The sequence below is a fragment of the Melanotaenia boesemani genome, chromosome 23, assembly GCF_017639745.1.
Source record: "Melanotaenia boesemani isolate fMelBoe1 chromosome 23, fMelBoe1.pri, whole genome shotgun sequence".
NCBI classification, from domain to species: Eukaryota; Metazoa; Chordata; class Actinopteri; order Atheriniformes; family Melanotaeniidae; genus Melanotaenia; species Melanotaenia boesemani.
In genome coordinates, this window is record NC_055704.1 from 355056 (window position 1) to 377976 (window position 22921).

The 22921-nt window shown below is 41.1% G+C and overlaps 1 long non-coding RNA gene across 1 annotated transcript; it reads right to left on the reverse strand.

The window, feature by feature from the left end:
* Nucleotides 1–8716: 8716 nt before the first annotated feature.
* On the reverse strand, nucleotides 8717–9319 carry LOC121634767. Its single transcript, XR_006009289.1, has 3 exons — nucleotides 9234–9319; nucleotides 8995–9056; nucleotides 8717–8740 (listed from the first exon to the last, which is right to left on the reverse strand). It is a non-coding gene; the product is annotated as an uncharacterized LOC121634767 (long non-coding RNA).
* Nucleotides 9320–22921: the final 13602 nt, after the last annotated feature.

Genomic DNA, 22921 nt, shown 5'->3' on the forward strand with positions numbered 1-22921 from the left:
ATACACCCACACATACATACACCCACACATATATACACCCACACATATATACACCCATACATACATACACCCACACATATATACACCCACACATACATACACCCACACATAAATGCATCCATACATACAAACACCCATACATGACATACACCCACACATATATACACGCACACATACTTACACCCATACATACAAACACCCATACATGACATACACCCACACATACATACACCCACACATATATACACCCACACATATATGCACCCACACATACATACACCCACACATATATACACCCACACATACATACACGCACACATACATACACCCACACATACAAACACCCATTCATGACATACACCCATACATATATACACCCACACATACATACACCCACACATACATACACCCATACATACAAACACCCATACATGACATACACCCACACATACATACACCCACACATATATACACCCACACATATATACACACACACATACATACACCCACACATATATACACCCACACATACATACACCCACACATACATACACCCATACATACAAACACCCATACATGACATACAACCACACATACAAACACCCACACATACATACATCCACACATACAAACACCCACACATACATACACCCACACATACAAACACCCACACATACATACACCCACACATACATACACCCATACATACATACATCCACACATACAAACACCCACACATACATACACCCACACATACAAACACCCACACATACATACACCCACACATACAAACACCCACACATACAACCACCCACACATACATACAGCCACACATACATACACCCACACATATATACACCCACACATACATACACCCACACATACATACACCCATACATACAAACACCCATACATGACATACACCCACACATACATACACCCACACATACATACACCCATACATGACATACACCTATACATGACATACACCCACACATAAAAACACCCACACATACATACACCCACACATATATACACCCACACATATATACACACACACATACATACACCCACACATACATACACCCACACATATATACACCCACACATATATACACCCACACATACATACACCCACACATATATACACCCACACATACATACACCCACACATACAAACACCCAGACATGACATACACCCACACATATATACACCCACACATACATACACCCACACATATATACAACCACACATACATACACCCACACATACATACACCCATACATACAAACACCCATACATGACATACACCCACACATACATACACCCACACATACATACACCCATACATGACATACACCTATACATGACATACACCCACACATAGAAACACCCACACATATATACACCCACACATTCATACACCCACACATGACATACACCCACACATACGTACACCCACACATACATACACCCATACATACATACATCCACACATACAAACACCCACACATACATACACCCACACATACAAACACCCACACATACATACACCCACACATACATACACCCACACATACATACACCCATATATACATACATCCCCACATACAAACATCCACACATACAAACACCCACACATACATACACCCACACATACAACCACCCACACATACATACACCCACACATACATACACCCACACATACATACACCCATACATACATACATCCACACATACAAACACCCATACATACATACACCCACACATACAAACACCCACACATACATACACCCACACATACATACACCCATACATACATACATCCACACATACATACACCCACACATATATACACTCACACATGTGTACACCCATACATACATACACCCACGCATATATACACCCACACATACAAACACCCACACATACATACACCCACACATACATACACCCATACATGACATACACCTATACATGACATACACCCACACATACAAACACCCACACATATATACACCCACACATACATACACCCACACATTCATACACCCATACATGACATACACCCACACATACAAACACCCACACATACATACACCCACACATACATACACCCATACATACATACATCCACACATACAAACACCCACACATACATACACCCACACATACATACACCCACACATATCTGGTCAACGAAATCTCACAAACTTCTCGTCATGTTTTCGTTATCAGAGATCCATTTTTAGCTCGTCACCGTCTCGTTATCATCATAAAAAAAGGTTTGTCAACAAAATAAACTTGTCATTGTTGACAAAAACAACTTGTAAAAACTTTTAATGATTATTGAAAGAATATCTGAAAAGTCAGAGACAAAAAACGACCAGGGTTTGTGTGGTCTGTAAACAGTCATGCACAAGATAGGAGGGTTGCTAAAAACAACAGAATTGAATCCAAAAGATGAATAATTGTTCAAAGTAAAGTCTTGAAGACTAAAACCTGATGATATCATTGCAGCTGTACCTCCACCACTTCCTCTGCTGTCTCATGATGCTTGAATCTCAAATAAAGGTCCCAAATACAGTAGTTTTTAAATGAAACATTAGGGATTAAATGACACTGAAATACAACAGTTAGCATGATTACATGCATGTCTTTACAAATACATTACAATAACATATATTAATGTTACCAACACTGTGTCCAGGCAAAGTCATCTCATGTTAGACATTTACAGATCATCTCCTTGTTGCATGATCATTTCATTTTTCTATTTTAGGATTTCATTTTTTATATGTTGTGTGGGGGCAAACTTTTATATAGCATGATGATTACTGGTTGAGATTCTCCATGAGCCTTTCATGTAGCTGTAATGATGAGCTGGGAGGCTGCTACCTCCTGTCTAAACTTCATTCTACTGGAAATGTTGCACTGGTTTGTTTTATTATTAAACCACATCAGCCCAAAAACACACACACACATGGATATGCTACCCTTTCTATACACTAGCTCATATTTGAGTTATAACCTGGATTAAAAGAATTGGGCTGCACGGTGGTGTGGTGGTTAGCACCACAGCCTCACAGCAAGAAGGTCGCTGGTTCAAATTTTGGCTGGGGGGAGGTTCGAATCTTGAGGGTGGTGGCCTTTCTGTGTGGAGTGTGCATGTTCTCCCCGTGTATGGTGGGTTCTCTCCGTGTTCTCCGGCTTCCTCCCACCGTCCAAAGACATGCACGTTAGGTTAATTGATGACTCTAAATCCTCCCTAGGAGCGAGTGTGAGTGGTTGTTTGTCCCCTACGATGGACTGGTGACCTGTCCAGGTGTACCTGCCTCTCACCTGTTAATGCTGGGATAGGCTCCAGCTTACCCACAACCCGTCATGGAATAAGCTGTACAGAGAATGAATGATGAATTAAATTTATTATAGTAATCTGGCATAGAAAGAATGAATAGAATAATAAAAATGATGTTTCGATGATTACTTTTTGTGGTTCCATGGATGTGTGCGATATATGAGTCGGGGTGGCCTGAGTGAGTGAATGTCTCTCGGTCTGACTTTTTGTCCCAGTCCAGCCCTGCACCATGTCACAAAGCTCAGATCATCTCCACCTGCTTTCTAGAACATGACGATGAGTTCACTGGACTCCAACGGCTGTTCTGGAGGAGAAAGGTGGGGTTCTGTTGCTGGTAGTTATTTTGTTGTTGCAGAGGATTCTGTTTAAGTAGTAACATAATTCAAACTGACAGAGCTAACATTAGCTACTTATCCCCTTTAGAAGTTATGTAAAGACATCACAATAAAAGGCAGTTGTGGTGTTTGCTGTACACACAGGTTTATCCCTCAGTTGTTCTGAGAGAGATTAGACTGTCGGAGATTTAAAACAGGATTACTACAGTCAGGCTTCAGAGGGACTCCCACACTTTACCAGTTGTTTTTATCTGGGTGTTTTGTCACATTTTAATTCAAACCCTTTGAATATGAGTACAAATGAGCATGAATTGCTGTGATATTTAAAATGTCTCTGATTAATTATATTTACTAAATGTAGGGAAGTAAAGATGCTTAATGGTAAATGTACTGTACTTATATAGAGCTTTTCTAGTCATGTTGACAATTTAAAGCGATTTACACTACGTCACATTCAGCGCTTCTACTGTTACAGCTCTTTGTTCTATCACACATTTATACCCCGATACACACATCAGGAGGCAATGTTGGCTTCAGTGTCTTGCCCAAGGACAGAGGAAGCCTGGAATCAATCCACTGACTTTCAGGTTGGGAGATGACTGCTCTTCCATTCATCCATCATATTTGTACCACTTATCCAGGGTCGTGGGGACAGCTCATCTGACTCCTCTCAATACGGAAGAGCATCAATCACCGAGCTTCTCACCCTATCTCTAAGGGAGAGCCCGGCCACCCTGCAGAGAAAACTCATTTCAGCCGCTTTTATTCACGATCTCGTTCTTTCGGTCACTACCCACAGCTCGTAACCATAGGTGAGGGTAGGAATGTAGATCAACCGGTAAATCGAGAGCTTTGCCTTTTGTCTCAGCTCCTTCTTCACCACGACAGACCGATGCAGAGTCCACATCACTGCAGACGCTGCACCGATCCACCTGTCCATCTCCCGCTCCATCCATCCCTCACTCCTGAACAAGACCCATAGATAGATTGACCATGTGGCCCAGTCTGGCTCCAGAGGGCGGCCCCAGGCAAGAGAAACCTGGATTCATTGTTTTTATTCTTTCTAAGGATCTGTTGAGCCAAAGCCACCCATAGTTATCCATGTTCTTTACAAGCTAATAAAGTCTGTTCCTTAACTGAACCTTTTTTTTTAGTTGCATACCCCTGATCTACAGAATATAATATCAGATTGGTATTGGTGCACGCCCAAAAATTTCAGAGAATCAGGAGGAATCTCTGTATGCCTGTGACAAAGAATGATGGTCAACTACTATTTTTTACACCGTTCCGAACATCACCCTGGAACTACTTTTTACACCGTGCCGAACATCACCCTGGAACTACTTTTTACACCGTGCCGAACATCACCCTGGAACTACTTTTTACACCGTGCCGAACATCACCCTGGAACTACTTTTTACACCGTGCCGAACATCACCCTGGAACTATTTTTTACACCGTGCTGAACATCACCCTGGAACTATTTTTTACACCGTGCTGAACATCACCCTGGAACTACTTTTTACACCGTGCTGAACATCACCCTGGAACTACTTTTTACACCGTGCTGAACATCACCCTGGAACTACTTTTTACAGATGTGTTGCTGCCATCAGATTCACTATCAGCTCATATTTTCCATGAAATGGTAAAATGTCTCAGTTTCAACATCTGACATGTTTTTTGGTGTTTCAAGCTATCCTGTGTCACTTCTTTGTCACCATCAGAGCTGTAGCTGCTCAAAGTTGTTTAAACTTTTCATTTCATAACCGTAATCAGTCATTAAAGCATGATTACAATATTAAATTTAAATCTAATTTACCACCCACTGTCATATATCTAAACACAGACAGGAAACAAATCTTCAGGATGAACAGAAATCTATCTCCTGGTCAGACAGTTGGAGGAGAAGAGGCTCAGTATAAACATAATCAGATTTATGACAGAGACATGTCAGATCTCATAACTCAGCTAAAGATGGTTGATATTTTTGGATGATGTTTCTGAGTGGAGTGGAGATATCACTTCCCCCACTCCTTCCATCTCAGGTGATGGCTAATTGATTGAATTGGATAAAGATTAAACATGAAGAGTCTGCTTCACACATCCTCCACTCACAGGCATATCTGCAAGGAAATCCTTCACACATCTGATTTAATACTTCATCCTCATCGATTGTATCTCTATGTAGTTTAATGGAAATTGATCCACAAAGGCATGATTGTGAAACTAAACTAACAGAATCATTATATTAATCCTCCATATTTAATGAAATTGACCTCACAGCAAGAAGGTCGCTGGTTCAAACCTCGACTGGGGGGCGGCTTGAACCTGGGGGGCGGTGGCCTTTCTGTGTGGAGTTTGCATGTTCTCCCTGTGTATATGTGGGTTCTCTCCGGGTACTCCGGGTTCCTCTCACCATCCAAAGCCATGATGCTAGGTTAATTGGTCACTTTAAATTCTCCTGAGGAGTGAGTCGGCCCTGCGATGGACTGGTGACCTGTCCAGGTGTACCTGCCTGTCACCTGTTAATGCTGAGATAGGCTCCAGCTTACCTGCGACCCGTCATGGACTAAGCTGTAAATAATGAATGAATGAACAAACCTTTCCGATCATAGACCTGCTGCAGCAGTCAGATGGTGGCTGCTCCAAGCACATTTGCTATGTTTGATTGATGGAAAAAAGGTCCCACAGGGCAACTTCAAGCTGGTGTTCCTCAAACCAGGCAGCAGCATCATCAGGAGTTAGCCATGTTACCATCTTCAAACTGAACGTCAAGTTTCATCTACCAAGGATGAAAGAGACAAGACGTTGAGAGGAAGTTGAATGAATTATTGAATAAATTGTTTTCTAATTGTAGTAACTAATATCCATATCAGCTTTACACCAAAAGTAGAGACAAGTAAACATTTCAGCTAAAGTGTGGTTTTTATAAATCTTCTCATTGTTTACATGGAATCTGTTTCTTTTCTATTAATACACTCACCAGAAGTTCCAGACATTCTCAGAGCCTCATGACTGGCTATGCATAACCCACACATTGACTGAATCCGTAAGGAGATATTGGGATGGTCACCAGACTGCTCATCCACCTGCCTCTGTACCGCAGCTTCAGCTCCCAGGAACTCCAGGTCTGGGATCGATGATTACCCCAATCTGCCTGAAGTTCCCCCAGTTTACCACTACCTCAGGGAGGTCTTTAACAAGCACCGTGCCACGTCTGTTCCACCTCACCGCCCTTACGACTGCTCCATTGATCTGTTACCAGGAACGTTCCCTCCAAGAGGACGATTGTATTCCTTGTCCGGCCCAGAGAACCAGGCTATGACGACGTACATAGAGGAATTCCTTAAAGCAGGGATTATTCGTCATTCCTCATCCCCGGCAGGAGCCGGATTCTTTTATGTAGAAAAGAAAGGCGGTTCCTTACGACCCTGCATTAACTATAGGGGACTCAACGACATAACGGCGAAGAATCGTTACCCCCTGCCCCTCATGAATACCGTCTTCGACCACGTTCTTCACCAAACTGGATCGTAGAAACACATATCATCTTGTTCGCATCAAGGAAGGGGACGAATGGAAAACCGCATTCAACATGCCCACAGGGCATGATGAATACCTCGTTATGCCGTTTGGGTTGTCCAACGCGCCAGCTGTCTTCCAGGCGCTAGTGAACGACGTCCTCAGGGACATGGTTGGTAAACACGTCTTTGTCTACCTGGACGACATCCTGATCTTTTCCAAAGATATTAACTCCCACCAGGAACATGTCCTCGTATTACTTAAACTGTTACAGAATAATTTATGTTAAAGCCGAGAAATGTGAATTCCACCGTCGGTCGACCTCGTTTCTCGGGCACATAATATCCCCTGACGGTGTATCCATGGACCAGCCAAGGTAGAAGCAGCTGCCAGTTGGCCAACACCACGTCACCCAGTCAGTTTCAAACATCACAATAGTTATAATGTGACAGTCTTTAATCTTGGTTTTTGTACCACCATCATGTTGTACAAATCATTTGACCAAATTAAACGTTACTGTTTCAGCAAGCATTTATAAAATGACACTGTCAGATTAAACTGTTTAAAGAATATCAGCATTATTAACTGAACAGTGGGAACAGAACAGAATAAAGCAGTCTAATAAATCAGGTGCATCTACATAACTGCATAGCTGAATGAAAACATGTCAGACATGAAGAACAGACCAATGTTTTTCTTTTTTCTTAATTAAAACACACAGTTTTATTTTAAATAAACGGATCTGTTTCCCCTCAGCGGCTGCCTCTGGCTATATACACCACTGGGCGCTCTCCGGTGCACCATCCTGGAGGACATCTTTTGTAGGACAACGAGGTGGTGCTGACACCTTTCTAACATGTCTGTGAGTCTTGTTGTCCTCCATTCTGGTGGACATGCTTTCCACACGTCTTTGTCTTCAGTGTCCGTCTCCTCATCGCTCATCATGCATGCAGGCGCCCGTTCCAGGTATCTGTACTCCTCATTGGTTAAGATGAGCGAGCAGCAGATCGGCGTGAATTTAAAAGCTTTAACAGAAAACATTAGATATTACTCTCAATGGAGAATGACATTTATAGGTCAATGAGAACACTTTAAATGTATACATTAAAAAATGAACAAAATAAAACATTTTTACTGCCAGAAACTTCATCTTTATGCACAGTTCATACACACATTTCAGTTGTTGTATCCAGAGATAAAACTGCTGACTACAACAATGTAATGAAAAGCAAATCACAAATCCGATGCATTCTAAAGGATCTTAAAAATAAATAAATCTATAAGTGATTCAACTCACTCTATGTCTTCGGTTGTTGAGCTTTGTTCCTCCGATCCTCTTCCACTTTGTCTTCTGACCTGTTAGATTCCCTCCTGATGTTCTCAAAGTATGTGTTGCTCCTACGAACACAAAAAGCGACACATTAATATGTGAAAGATCTTTTCAACAAATTGTCTTTCTTTGGAGAGATAAGCATTATTTTTAGAAGTAACCTTAAACCGGAGTTGTGCTCAGACGTGAACCTGCAGATTACATCACAGAAAACACAACAAAGCAACATGAAACATGAAACATACAAAATCTACTCTGAAAATTCGTTAGTGAATATGTAAAATCAAAGTGCCATTATTTTTTTTTATCTGAGTCAATTTAAGATGGACTAAAGCATCATTAGTCTGTGATCTGATGAATATATAACTACTGAAGGTGATGCTGCATAGAAAATACATGTCTTGTAATCAACTTACAGACTATTAAATGGTTACAGATGTCTTACCTCTCATTTCCTCTGTATTTGTGCCCATCCTCCAGATTCCTGTGGATCCTTTTTACCTCACGCTAAAACAGCCAATATCACAAACAGATAAAATTTAGATCATGTGAGAAAAATATTTTGACAAACTTTTGAAACACCACATTACAGCGGCTTGTACAGCTGTTTTTTGTTTGTGTCTGTGTTTGCAGACATATTTTAACTAAGGCAGTGGCTCCATAAAGTTTAACATACAGCCTTACCATTTTTTCCTAAAATAGGGACAATGTGTGGATATTTATCACAGTGGTTCTGAATGTTTAAAGCATCCGGGTGGGGGGGTCCCGGGTCCCAGGTTGTAACAATTAAGAGAACTTGGGAAATCACGTCATCCCACGTGGTGCATTGTGGGACGTAGCCGTCATACTTGCATTCTGTACTGTATTGATTCTGTACTAGCTGTAAGCTAAATATTTATAAGGTTGTACTGAGCTGCTTAAAATATTGTTTTTGGTGTGTACACATCCAACCACCTCAGGGTTTACAGGCATTCTGGTCTCCTCGCGATCCTCTTCATGCTGACAGTTCTAGAAACTTTCTGTAAAAAGAGGAAGAAGGTGAATAAATAAATCTACACCTCATTACAGTGGTTAATAATTCTAAAATAAGTTGTTTCTGTGTGGTTGTGGACATATTTTATCTAAGGGAACTTCAGACTGATAACTCACCAGTAAACATGCAATATTTTCCCATATATATTCCACATGAGCAGCAACAAGAACAAAAGGCTTAGTAAACCGCTGACAGACTGGCTGTAGGAAAATGCTGTGAAGTGTGTGGTTCCACAGCTCCTCTGTTACTGCTACCACCACCAGTTCACCTCCAGTTCTCCAGCTTCAGTCAGGTCCAGTTTCACCATCATCTTGTCCATGTCTTCGTGTAAACTGCACAATGCCCTGAAACATGTTCAGATATGTTGTGCAACATTTTAGGTATTGATTGTGAAAATTAGAACAAAATCCTTACAGAAACCAAAGCATGTAAATCCTCTTTCTCCACTGACCTGCAGCCTTAGCAGAGGATCAGGAACGTTTGTTTCTACGTTTGATTTTCAGTTTATTTTTTTTAAAAAGGCACGGTGTATATTAATATACATTTATAATGTAAATATGCAGGATTTAAACAAAGCTTAATTCCATCATTAGTCTCTCATAGTTACAAACGCAGGTCTCAGTCTGTGATCGTGTTAGTTTTTGTTGTTTGGTGTTTTAAAATGACAATGGCTATCAAAATACTGAGTAAAATCTACATTCTGTACCATTTTCTATCTACATTATAATAAAAAATATGGATGTATTGATGTACAACAAATTAGGCTTTACTACTTTATATAGGGACACCTTTTAAACCAGAGAATTATAATATAAATATCTATTGTGTTACACAGGAAAAAAACAAACAAACAAACAAAAAAGAAGCCAACCAAATTTACTCCCGGTTTTACTTTTGACAGTAATTTTGTCCACCCATTATGTTTTTAACTTACTTTAATCCCAATAAGCACTCGATAGATTGATTCAACACTTATCTCCGTGTCCTCTGAGTCTGGGCGAAGAAGAGTCGTTTGCTTTGTCTGAAGAATACTTTTACAATTTACTGACGTGAACTGTACTGGAAAACACGACAATAAAGAGAAGCGCAGCGCAGAACTACATTAGCGCTGATCGATGACGTCATACGATGTGCGACAGTTGAGCAGGATCTCACAGGAGAGTGAGCGACGACCTGCTGTTAGTAGTTGCTCAGGGAAATTTCACATTCATAAAAGGAAAAGGGCTGACAGCAAGCCGAACTTCACAGTGTTTCTACAAGATCTTTATAACACAGCTCCAACCTCAGTGGTCTTTAGACTCAAAAGCCTTAAAAACTTTCTTATTTCATTGAGATGACTCTTTCCTCACTTTACTTTAACTGATGGTTAAATGTATAAATGTATATGCATATGCACACCTGGATTTTTCATATATGTTTATGTTTATCTCCTAGATTTAATTTACTTACTGGTCTCACTGAATATCACTAAATACTTGATCCTCTTGCTATACAGTTTATGTTCTGTATATTTTATTTTCAATTGTTTAAGCAGGAGATTATTATCTTCTAACAAACAAAGCTGATTACTTGGTCGCTGACTGGATACTTATTTTTATTCAGCATCTCAGCGAAATAAACTGTTTCAGAATAAGAATGTGCCTTTATTGCCAAACAAGTTTGCACAAAAAATGAATTTGTTTTGGGATGATGGTGTAAAAACAATGAATTATATAAAAAAAAAAAAATAAACAGAACATAAACAACACTATGGGTGGGGATGGTGAAAGCGAGGCCTCATGAATCATCGAGCCAACTTTGACCCAAATGCATGAAAATGGTTTGCTTTTCTGAATCATTTGACCCAATCAGAGGGCTCCATCTGCTGGCTGTGGGCGTCTGATGCATCAGAAACCAGCTTGGTGTCTAAGGTCCTGCAGGTTGTGGTTTTTCCTCTGCAGCTGCAGACTGAGACGTTTCCTTCTGGTTGTAGTTTATGATTAACTTTAAAGTCTGCTTTTTGCACGGCTATTAAAAGCATCTATATAAAGAAAGGGAAATACAGCTTACCTGTGATGTTGAAGGTCTGCTCCGTCCTTCTCTCACACTCCGAGCTCCTTCAGCAGTTACCCTGCCAGACGTTTGTTTCCCAAAATCTCTAAAAGTTAAATGTAATCCAACACAAGTTGATGCTGATGTGATGTTTTCCCTAATTTTGTTGTGAAAATGTAACGTTGCACAATCACTACAGAATCTCCTCTAAAAAGCCGCTGTCTCCTCAGCGTTTGGAACCTCAGAGATTGATAAGCCAGGTGTTGTGGCATAAAGTGAATGTCTGCCAAAAATTGATCATACGGCTGCGGGAGCTGCCTGTCGGTGTCGTTCCGCTTAGCTTCTCTGTGTCTGCGGCTCCTCCTCTCGGTGTAAAACAGACATAGTACGAGAATGCAGGTGACAATATGTCTAAATCAGGGCTACTCAATTCGGTCCTACGAGGGCCGCAATCCAGCAGGTTTTCCATGTATTCCTGTACCAACACACCTGAGTCAAATTAATGAGTCATTTTGTAGAACCTGATTGGCTGTTAGAGCCACCTAATTTGACTCAGGTGTGTTGGTGCAGGGATACATGGAAAACCTGCTGGATTGCGGCCCTCGTAGGACCGAATTGAGTAGCCCTGGTCTAAATTAACAGAGAAATGCTTTAAGGGATTTATTAACCCTGCAGATGAAGACGTGCTGTAACCAGAAACGATATCCAGGCTTGTTGCTGCTGTTCAGGTTTCATGTTGGTCTCATGCTTGTTTATTGAAAGTGTGTAAAGTCCAGTAAGGACATGATGTGTGTGTTGATTTACAAAGTTTAATTTCAACTGATGTTCATGACTTATTTTATTTACTTTTTATTATTATTTATTATTATTAGAGTACATTTCTTGTTAATAAGATGCAGAATCTACATTAAAGTGGTCTGATATTAATCAAGAGTTAAACTGTGCACATTACTGGCCAAGTAGTACCTTACACACACACACACACACACACACACACACACACACACACACACACACACACACACACACTCACTTATTCTTTTAAGGTGGAATTTGGTCTCAGAATAATCGTTTAACATATCAGTAGCTGATCATGGGCCTGTAATTGTCAATAAAATAAAAAATGTTGCTTGAAACGGCTCCAGTTTGTTCAGGTGAGACATATTTTACAGATGAATGACATCTACTTCCCTGCATCCACCCCACCACCCTTTAAGGTGGAATTAGGCTTCAGAAAGTGGCTTTGTCTGCCAAAACCCTTCTTTACAATTAGTCACATTTCCTCATTCTGCTTTTCTTTAACTTCAGATATTTGCATGTTACATATGTTTATCAGTTATTCTTATGGTGTTTGTTGTTTAGTGCATAACAAACTCCTGAAGTATTTTTAGAAAATTTATTGTTTTACTAAATCTTTCAGAAACCACACACACACACAGTTTAATGTAAAAAAAAAAAAATAAAAAAAAACAATCCAAAAGTAAATACTCATCTTTACACACTCTAAAACTCAGTGCCTTTAAACAGGTAAAAGTGATCTGTCCTAAACAGCCAATGAAAAAATAACTGAAGTTTTTTTACTGACACGCTTCACAGACAAACTTTCCCTTTTTCCCCTTGAATGTCTTTTTCAGGCAGTTCTGGTGATACATCACATCCAATCTGTGTTAGACAAAAAACAAATCAAACCATTAGCCACCTTTTAAAAATAATCATGTCTGAAAACAACTATCACAGCAGTTTGTTATCCTAAAGTTTGTTACATCCTATGTTAATGTAATCTTAAAAATTATAATGGTTTTACTATACTTAACATACAGTGAGTGTCACCATCCATGAGCCCACAAAAATGGCAAAGGCTGTCACGGCTGAGTCCAGCTGTCTGAATAAGGTGAAGCAGGACCCAAAAAGCAGACGTGAACACTGTAGAAACAGAAACAAACTTTTCTGGAGTCAGAGTGGTGAGAACTGGGGAGGGTCCGGGGTTTCTGGATCTCTGGGAGGAGAGGAGAATGATAAGTGGCAGTCCGGATCAAAAATATCCAATTATCCAATCTTAGTGGGTGGCTTACTGAATCCAGGTGGAAATCCTGAGTGGAGGGGAAGGCAGCTGCTGCAGTACCAGAGCTGGAGGGGGGGAGGCGAGCAGGCAGGTAGGTGAAGGTAACAAGCGGGCGACCGGTGGAGGAAGACTGGAGGTGGAGGCAAACGGAAGTTCTGGAGCAGCAGTGCTAGCCTAGCACTGCTAGGAGGGAGGAAAAAGGCAAGGCAGGGTCAGAGTACTCGACTGGAAGTAATACTGGAGGCGGCCTGTTTTACCACAGAAACAGTGAGACAATCTGGTGAGGTCTGGTTGCTCCTGCAGTCCTCTTAAAGGGAGGCTTGATGAAGGTTGATGGAAAACAGCTGCGGAGCAGGAGCAGACCGGACTCAGCCCAAGGCTTCCTGAAGCCTGCACAGCCCCACCTAAAGGCCAGGAAAGGGAAAGACAAGCAGCAGAACCGTGACAAAGGCCAGTCAAGTCGTCTACATCAGAGGTCCCCAACCCTGGTCCTCAAGGCCCACTATCCTGCAGGTCTTAGATGTCTCCCTGCTGCAACACACCTGATTCAAATTAAACGGCTCTCTGACAGGCTCTGCACAAGTCTGCAACTGAGCCATTCATTTGAATCAGGTGTGTTGCAGCAGGGAGACATCTAAGACCTGCAGGATAGTGGGCCTTGAGGACCAGGGTTGGGGACCTCTGGTCTACATAACATCAAAAAAAAAGTTAAAAGAGAAAAAAGAAGTGTATAAATATTAATGTGTATTAAATCTTTTTAGATTATCTGATGTGGTTTTAGTAAAATATATCAAGTTTCAGGACCATCTGTGTGAGGACAGTATGTATAATATTTCATGAAGATACCTGTGTTTTCCAGGAGGAGACAGCAATCTGTTCTCTAATAGCATTTATAGTTATTACTGAGTTGTCAAATGCTACGTGAGAGCCACTGAGGATGCACTCAGCAAACTGCTAAAGCAAAAGTACAACAATGAATTTATGCATGTGAATATAAATTAGATGACCACTGCCATATGTTTCATTTCAAAGGAGTCAATGACAAAGGCCCTTTGAGTGTTTCTGTGCTGAATTTTCTCACCAGCAGGGTGTTACATATGGACTCCACAGAGACATCGACAGGTTAACTATACTTTATTCTCAAGACTGAACACAAGGGAAAAGGTCTTACTCAAACCGAACAGAAGGAGACGGTTGGAGGGACAGGAACGGAGAAGGGATGAGTCCATGAAGCATACAGATTTAAAATCTGACAGGGAGGGACTGTGGTGCTGGTGTATATAAGGACTGGTGAGTCAATGGGGGACAGGTGTGACAGGTTGGGTTGATTGGAGAGCTGGGATCAGGGACAGGTGTGGAGGATCAGGGGAGTGCTGGAGGAGTGGCAGGACAGACTGTGACACAGGGCCAGGTATGCATTGATAACCTGTTATATATATTAAAAAAAAGAAAACTTAAGTTCAAATTACAAAGTGAAGTTAAAGTTCTCAATGTATTTGGACATCTTACCTCACTTTCTATTTCTTTTTGAGGAACAGTGTTGAAAATGTCACCAAAGAATATTTGTGTAGGCCCAATTTTGGAGACAAGCACGCCTGTGTTTTTCCCTTCCCATGCATCTTTCACATCTGTAATGCGGCATTAAAATGTTTTTATTTTTTCAGTTTTTTCAGACACAGGACCGGCGGGTGGAACCGTGAACACAGGACCGGCAGGTGGAACCGTGAACACAGGACTGGCAGGTGGAACCGGCGACACAGTGGGTGGAACTTCATCGCACTTCCGAGGCACCCTGGGTTTCTCCTCTGTGTAGCACATTACATGATCCATGTTTATTTTTGGTGTGACCACACCTTGGCTGTCTTGGAGATCCACACTTTATCCTGTGATCACTACAATAGTGTAGGGCCCCACGTAGTTTGGGTCTAACTTTCCTCCTTTTCGCTGTTGGCTCCTTACATTAAGTCGCCACACTTTCATCCCAACATGGAAATTAACAGTGGCTTGGTCTGTGTTTTTTGTGTGTTTTTATTATATTTGGGAGACAACACATTCTAAATTGCTTCATCCCTTTTCAAAATGTTTTCCGTGGCCTCCTCGATAGACAAATTGTCCTCCACACTGTTGTCAACCTTTGAAATAAATATAAGGTAAACTTAAGTCTTTAATAATTGTACTTAATAAAAAAAGTTCATGCTTTAATATGTTTGTGACCGAGCCTCACCCTGTAGTCCTCAGGGATTTCGGATGGATTTCTGGCTTCTCTGCCAAACATCATGAAAAATGGGGATAATTTGTTTGTCACCTGACGCTTGGTTCTGAGGCCAAATAAAACTGCATCTAAATGTTTGTCCCACTCCTCTGGTTTGCTCTGGACCAGTTTAGAAAGTGCTCTAAATGGAAAATGAACAGAAAATTGAAATGTGATGTAAAAACACGTAACAATAATGGTGAAGATAAGGCAACTTCAAGATACTAAAAATAATAAAAGAAAGAAATAAAAGAGAAGTGATACCTCATTCATTTTTTCCACCAACCCATTTGTCTGGGGTGGTACGGGGCGCAGTCCCAGCATTTCACACACCTTTTTATTGATCTATATCATAATGAAATTTAAATATAAATATTGCTATTAAAACTTCATTAGATGAAGCAAAATTGTACAGTGTTAGACAATAGTTATCATTTATTGTCTGAAAACATTATAATGTGAGTGTAGGGTTTGACTTGTGATCAGTTATACTTACTTCGTTCACAAACTCCTTCCCTTGATCAGCGAGGACCCGTTTTGGGGCCTCAAACTGATAAACAAACTTCAGAAGACACTGGGTCACCTCCTCAGCACTTTTGCTCTTCAAGGCATAAACTTGGTGAAGTAATCGATGAGTACACGTACATACTGATATCCACCAAACGTAGTTTTGACTTTTCCCACCTGATCCATGCCAAGAAGTTCAAAAGGCTGAGTTACCTTTAAAAAAAAAAGGAGCAATGTAATTTCATAACTTTGTATTGAAGTTGATGGTGTGACTTACATAAACTATTTCCTGTCATTGTAAAAGAGGAAAGAGTTCTTACCTTTACTGGTGTGTACTCCTTGTTTGATCCTGACGGTGCTGGCCTGGCACACACTGACTCACCTGAGAGGAAATAAGATTCATAATGTTAGATTACAGAAGATTTTAAAATGCATTAAATCTCCATCTGATTTATAAATATTTTTATGTGGAGTTTGTATTTTGTAGTTAACTTTGTCAGATATAAACATTGTACAGATTTAACATAAAAAACAAAAATGACCCACAAAGTTATGCTTCAACATTCCAGGTCAGTAAAACCTCTGTGAGATTGATGGTTTTGTCTTCTTTTGGCCACAGTGTGCACCAGAGCTGCTGGCATGAAAATCCATGAGTACTTCATTAGCTTTCTTTTGGCCAACTAATACCTTGGCTTTTAGGTTTAGGTTAGAATTAGGTTTTCCTCTGTGGTGGATGTAGAATAACTGTCTATCTGTGATAGATGACAGAAAGTCATCGTTTCTTTAATGAAACATTATAAAAGGCATTAATCAATATTACAGTACATTTCATGAGCTATACATATATATATATATACATTGCAGCAGACGTCACAGACGCGTTCCACTGCGTTCGAATGCTTGCCGCCGCCATATTGAGTACCTGCACTGAGTACCTGAACCACACAGGTAGTCGGAGATGCCGTCAAAATGCTGTGCAGTTGGGTGCGACAAAAAGAAAGGAGATGGAGATATAGCTTTTTATCGATTACCAAAGGAAGAAGAACGTCGTCAGAGATGGCTTTCAGCGATCAGGAGGGTTAACTGGACGCCGACTGCAAGTAGCCGTCTGTGCAGTGTACATTTCATATCAGGTGAGTTTCAATGCAAGCTAGGAGAGCTAGCTTTAGCTAGCGGGGTTTGATGAACAAACTTTTCAGAGAAGTAAGTGATTAGATTAAATCCGATTAGACCCTTTGTGCAACAAATGCATTTGATTAGCATTTCATATGAAGATCTTTCAACAGAGATAGTAGTTGTTAGCTTAGCTTACATATCGGTCTACAGCAACAAAAGTTAGCTTACACCACAACAAGCTAAGCTGCCAAAGGACGCTCCTCTGCAGTCTGTGCTGTCTTAATAATAACTGACGATCGGTAAAACAGCAGCGGATATTTTAATCGTTTCCCTGTTGTTTTATTTACGGACACTTCTGTGCACTAGCAGCATTTATAGTTTTCAGTTTCTGTTAACTTCGGGTGGAAGGTCAATGTTGATAGTTTATTGTGCTTAGATCAACTTAAGATATTTCATTCATCTGGTTACTTGGTTGTAGCTGCCTGGAAAACAGGTGGAGTAATATTAACTGAAACCTCTGTCTCATCAGGAGCAGAAAGCCAGAACCCACTAAGTCCAGACTATGTTCCAACAATATGTCCTCATCTAAGTTCTCCCAACAAGCAGAAGAGGATTCATCAAATGGCACGAACTCAGGCCCTGAAAAGAAAAAGGGACAGGAAAAGCAGGAGAGGACAGACAGGAGGAGGACAACAGCGACCAGGAGGACCGAGGAGAGGACAGACAGGAGGAGGACAACAGCGACCAGCAGGGGGAAGGGGATGCGCAGCAGAGGAATGACAGGGACCTCATCTCCGACTACCTGTGTGGTTCAGGTACTCAGTGCAGGTACTCAATATGGCGGCGGCAAGCATTCGAACGCAGTGGAACGCGTCTGTGACGTCTGCTGCAATGTATATATATATATGTGTGTGTGTGTGTGTGTGTGTGTGTGTGTGTGTGTGTGTGTGTGTGTGTGTGTCCTTACATTTCCACCACTGAGGGGCCCCATCGGTGGGAGCACACTCACCTAAGGAGATCCAAAATCGGAGTGGGGCCCAAAATGATGGGCCTCACTCCGATTTCAATTAAAATGAGCTCAGCAGCTTCCCCTGATGCTACCATCGCTTTTTTTTTCATCTCCTAAAATTGACCCCTACGGTAGCAAAATGTGAGTACGTGTGTGAAGGTGTGTATCATCCAGCCGATTCACACCGGAAGTCAGGATATACACTTCCCGCAATTTCTGATACACACCGCGGGAATCTGAAATCTTTGGCCAATCAAATTGATCAACTGTACGAACATTACAGGAAGTTTACAAAGAAGATTACGGGAAAAAACGAAGAAGAGAATGAGATGGAGTGAGTATTTCTTTCACATTTACCAACCTCTGCATGCAATAGGTTGAATCAATGCATTTATGGCTTTTAATGAGTTTATATTTTGGTGTTATATCGTGATGTTTGTAACCCAATTTATTACAATATATATTGGCTGCCACGAAGCGAACACTAGCGACATAATATTACTGTAGGCATAGCCAAATAACATGTCACCACGGACATGAGGGAGAGCGGTGCAGTTAGGTCGTGTCGTTAGAAGTGGAGTCGGTAGTGTTTTGTGAGCAAGACAGGGCATGAGTCGCAGATGGAGTTTAGCCAGAAGCTAGCGCTAGCAGCCCTGAAGCTAAAGTACACGTTTGGACTAGCTTAAACTATCGGCAGCTCACTTAAAGTTTATCGATGTGCGTGTAGGCCATTTAAGTTTTACTGAATATTTACTAAATGTTTACTGGGAGTCAGCTGGTCTAAATCAAAGAGGACGTCGCTGTGGATGCACTTTTAAGTTAAAATAAGGCGTTAAAGCGTGTTAATCTGCTTGTGAAATGCAGCATTAGTGTAGTATCTAGATTTCACTTAATGCGTGGGTCCCGCTCCAGACTGGCTCCGGACGGACTGTGGACACCAACGCCCGCTGCATGAGTGTTGCTCCGCACAGTGAAGCTGCGGAACCCGAGGGGGAGCACCACCCATCACAGTCGCATTACCTGTTGCACCAAGGTGCGGCAGGTAATGACGCACACGAATCGTCAGTTGTTCATACAATGCATATCTGGGCCGAAAATTGCTAATAGCACTGCTGTACAGTTTGGTTATACTTTATTCAGCCTTGTTACGGGCATAAAACAGTTTATTTATTGAGGGATGTCTTCTATGAAATTATATTGAGGAGATCCATTTGATTATAACTCAGTATAAGCCCATGTAGGCAACACCTTCACTCTAAATGTAGGACTGTCAAAAGAAATGTGAATACCAACAGGCTACAATTTATTTAATCAGAAATGAACGATCTGATTAGACATAGTTTCTCTTGAAAATAGGGGAGCGAGAAAAAGATAGGGAGAATAAAAAGAGAGAAAAGGGGACATAACTGCTTCACCCTTAAGAACAAATCACCACCTGCAACATCTTTAGGAAAAAACAAAGCTAACAATCATTAAAAACTCTTCTACTCTTCATCACAAACACCAGTCACACAGTGTGGTTATCTGTCATCTAACAAGTTAATGTCTCGGCACAGCTGTACAGAACTGTAGCAGAGGCTGTTTGTTTTGTTTATTTATTCATTTTACATTGATTTTTTGTGACGTACTATTTTTAAAAAAAACTTTTTTGGGAGATTGGCCTTGACTAAGTAATGATTGTAATTATGTTCACAGAGCCACTATGTCCACAAGAAGAAAAAGGAAAAAGCCTGTAGACGATGCAAAGACATACATTCTGTCTTGCACTGACAAGGATGGTTTTATGTCGAGATTCATTGACAGTTATAAAGGTAAGCGGCAGAAGATTCCTTTACACAACTTGCGCATTTCAAAAGCAAAACAGTATTGTGGATATAATGGCAGGGTACAGTTTTTGTATGTTTTATTTTTTTTATTTATTTATTTTTTGCTTTTGTCAGAGGCATGGTGAGGGAAGTGTACGTGATACTTTACAGCCCAGGCGAGATAGTCCGAGTGCTTTGTCAGAATATTCTTCTAAAGTGTCCAGTGAAGTAGAGGCTATTGTTGTGGTAGAATAGCTGCAATTAAGAATTCAAGACATTTTTATCTGTATTGAGCCCAAACAAGTCACATGGAAAAAAAAAGGATAAAGTTAAGAGCGATAAAAAATTTTTTAAAAAAACCTAAGGTTTTTATTTTAAAAGCATTTTGATTTTTAAAATGATGCAGGGATCATGAAGTAGCCCTTCTCTATTTCTGCTTCTGCATGCAATTTTTTCCTCACAATCTGAGTGTCAAACCCCAATTATTACAAATTTGTAATTCACAATGTTATTGTACTTAAGAATCTGGATGAAGCAGGTATATGATGGCGTCTTCAACCCCAAGCCCATTACGATATGCAAACTGTAATGGGTCTTGAAAGGTGTTCACTTGCTTGTTGAGGTGAGCCAATAAGAGTCTCTCCAGGACTTTCATGATGTAAGATGTCAGGGCGACTGGTCTGTAGTCATTTGGTTCAGAGCTGGTTGTGGTTTTTTAGGCACTGGAACAAGGTTGGATGTTTTCCACATCACCGGAATTCTTTTCTGACTCAGGCTGGTGTTGAACAGGTGCTGGAGAATCAGACATATTTGTCTTGAGCAGGTCTTGAGAACTCTGGGACTGACACCATCTGGACCTGCAGCCTTGTTCTGGTTCAGTTTCACCCGTTGTTTCAAGACTTGATTACAGGAGACAGACAGAGTGGAGGCAGAGGGGGTTTCAGGAAGTCCTGATGTGGAGGGAGATGAGGCTGTGTTCAGGTCCTTGACTGAGCTGCAGGGTGACAGAGTGGAGGTGTGACAGGAAAGCTGTGGGCTCATGGAGGGTGTGTGGCCAGTTGGGTTTGAGGCAGGAGCTGAGCTGAACCTGATCCTGAATCCTGACCACACATCCCTCCCGTTGTTTTGCTGAAGCTGTCTTTCTAGCTTTAACCTGTACACCTCCTTGCACTTCTTAGTTTGTGTTTTATATTGTTTTTTGTATTGACTTCAATAACTCCTGTCCCCATCCCTGAAGGCTTTCTTTTTGATGCTCAGCAGCTTTTTCAGGTCACTGGTGATCCAGGGTTTGTTATTGGGGAAGCACCTCACTGTTCTTGTTGGAACGGTGCTGTCCACACAGAAGTTTATATGATCTGTCACACACTCAGTCAAGGTGTTGATGTCATCTCCATGAGGTTCACATAGGACGTTCCAGTCTGTAGCCTCGAAGCATCCTCTCAGAGCATCTTCAGCTTCATTAGACCAGGTTTTAAAAGTCTTTCTAATGACAGGTTGTTGCTGAACGATGGGCTTGTAGGAGGATGTGAGAAGAACCAGATTATGGTCTGATCTTCCTAAAGGTGGCAGGGCAGAGGAGCTGTATGCATTTTTAATATTTGCATAAAATAAGTCCAACGTTTTATTTTCTCTGGTGGAGCAGCTGACGAACTGTTGGAAAGTTGGTAGAGTAGCAGAGAGCGAGGTTATATTAAAATCTCCAGAGATCGCCACAAATGCGTTTGGATGTTGTGTTTGAAGCCTGGCAACTACAGAGTTGATGACATCACAGGCTGCGTCTGGAGCGGTACCAGGGATTATATAAACCTCTACCAGAATAACACACGTGAACTCTCTGGGTAAATAATGTGGATGAAAACTCACAGCTAGCAGTTCGATGTCTCTTGTACAGATCTTCTCTTTAACAGTGACATGTCCAGGATGACACCAATATGGTTAACCAGCACTACAACCTCCCTTTAGTTTTCCGCCGAGTTGTCTATTGCGGTCTGCACGGACAGTCTTGAAGCCGTGTACAGACGCATTACAGTCTGGGATGTGTTCATGCAGCCATGTCTCAGTGAAACACATAAAACTGCACTCTCTGTATTCATTCTGAGACCTAGTTAGCACCTGGAGCTCATAAATTTTGTTAGCTAGCGATCTCACGTTACCCATCACAACAGTTGGAAGAAACAGTTTAAATCTCCACCGTTTTTCTCTCTGCCTCACTCCTGCCCTGCATCCTCTTCTCTTTCTTTTCAACTCCTTTGGGACTTGAAGTGTTATTTCACTGATAATCTTGCATTTGGAGAGCATTATCAGTTGATCCCGGTGGTAAATAAGTCTCATTGCCATGGAGACTCACCATACAAGTCTTGAGAGAGCAAAAAAAAAAAAGAAGATATGCAGAAAAACCCCATGTAGCACAGCATCTGCCAGCATGAAAAGTCTTCTTGGACAAACCCAATTGACAGCTAATGTTTAAAAAAACCGCCTATATTACAAAAATTACGAGAGTTGACACAGAGCTACTACAGTTTGCAGCCACCTAGCGCCGCATTCTAGTATGAAGATTC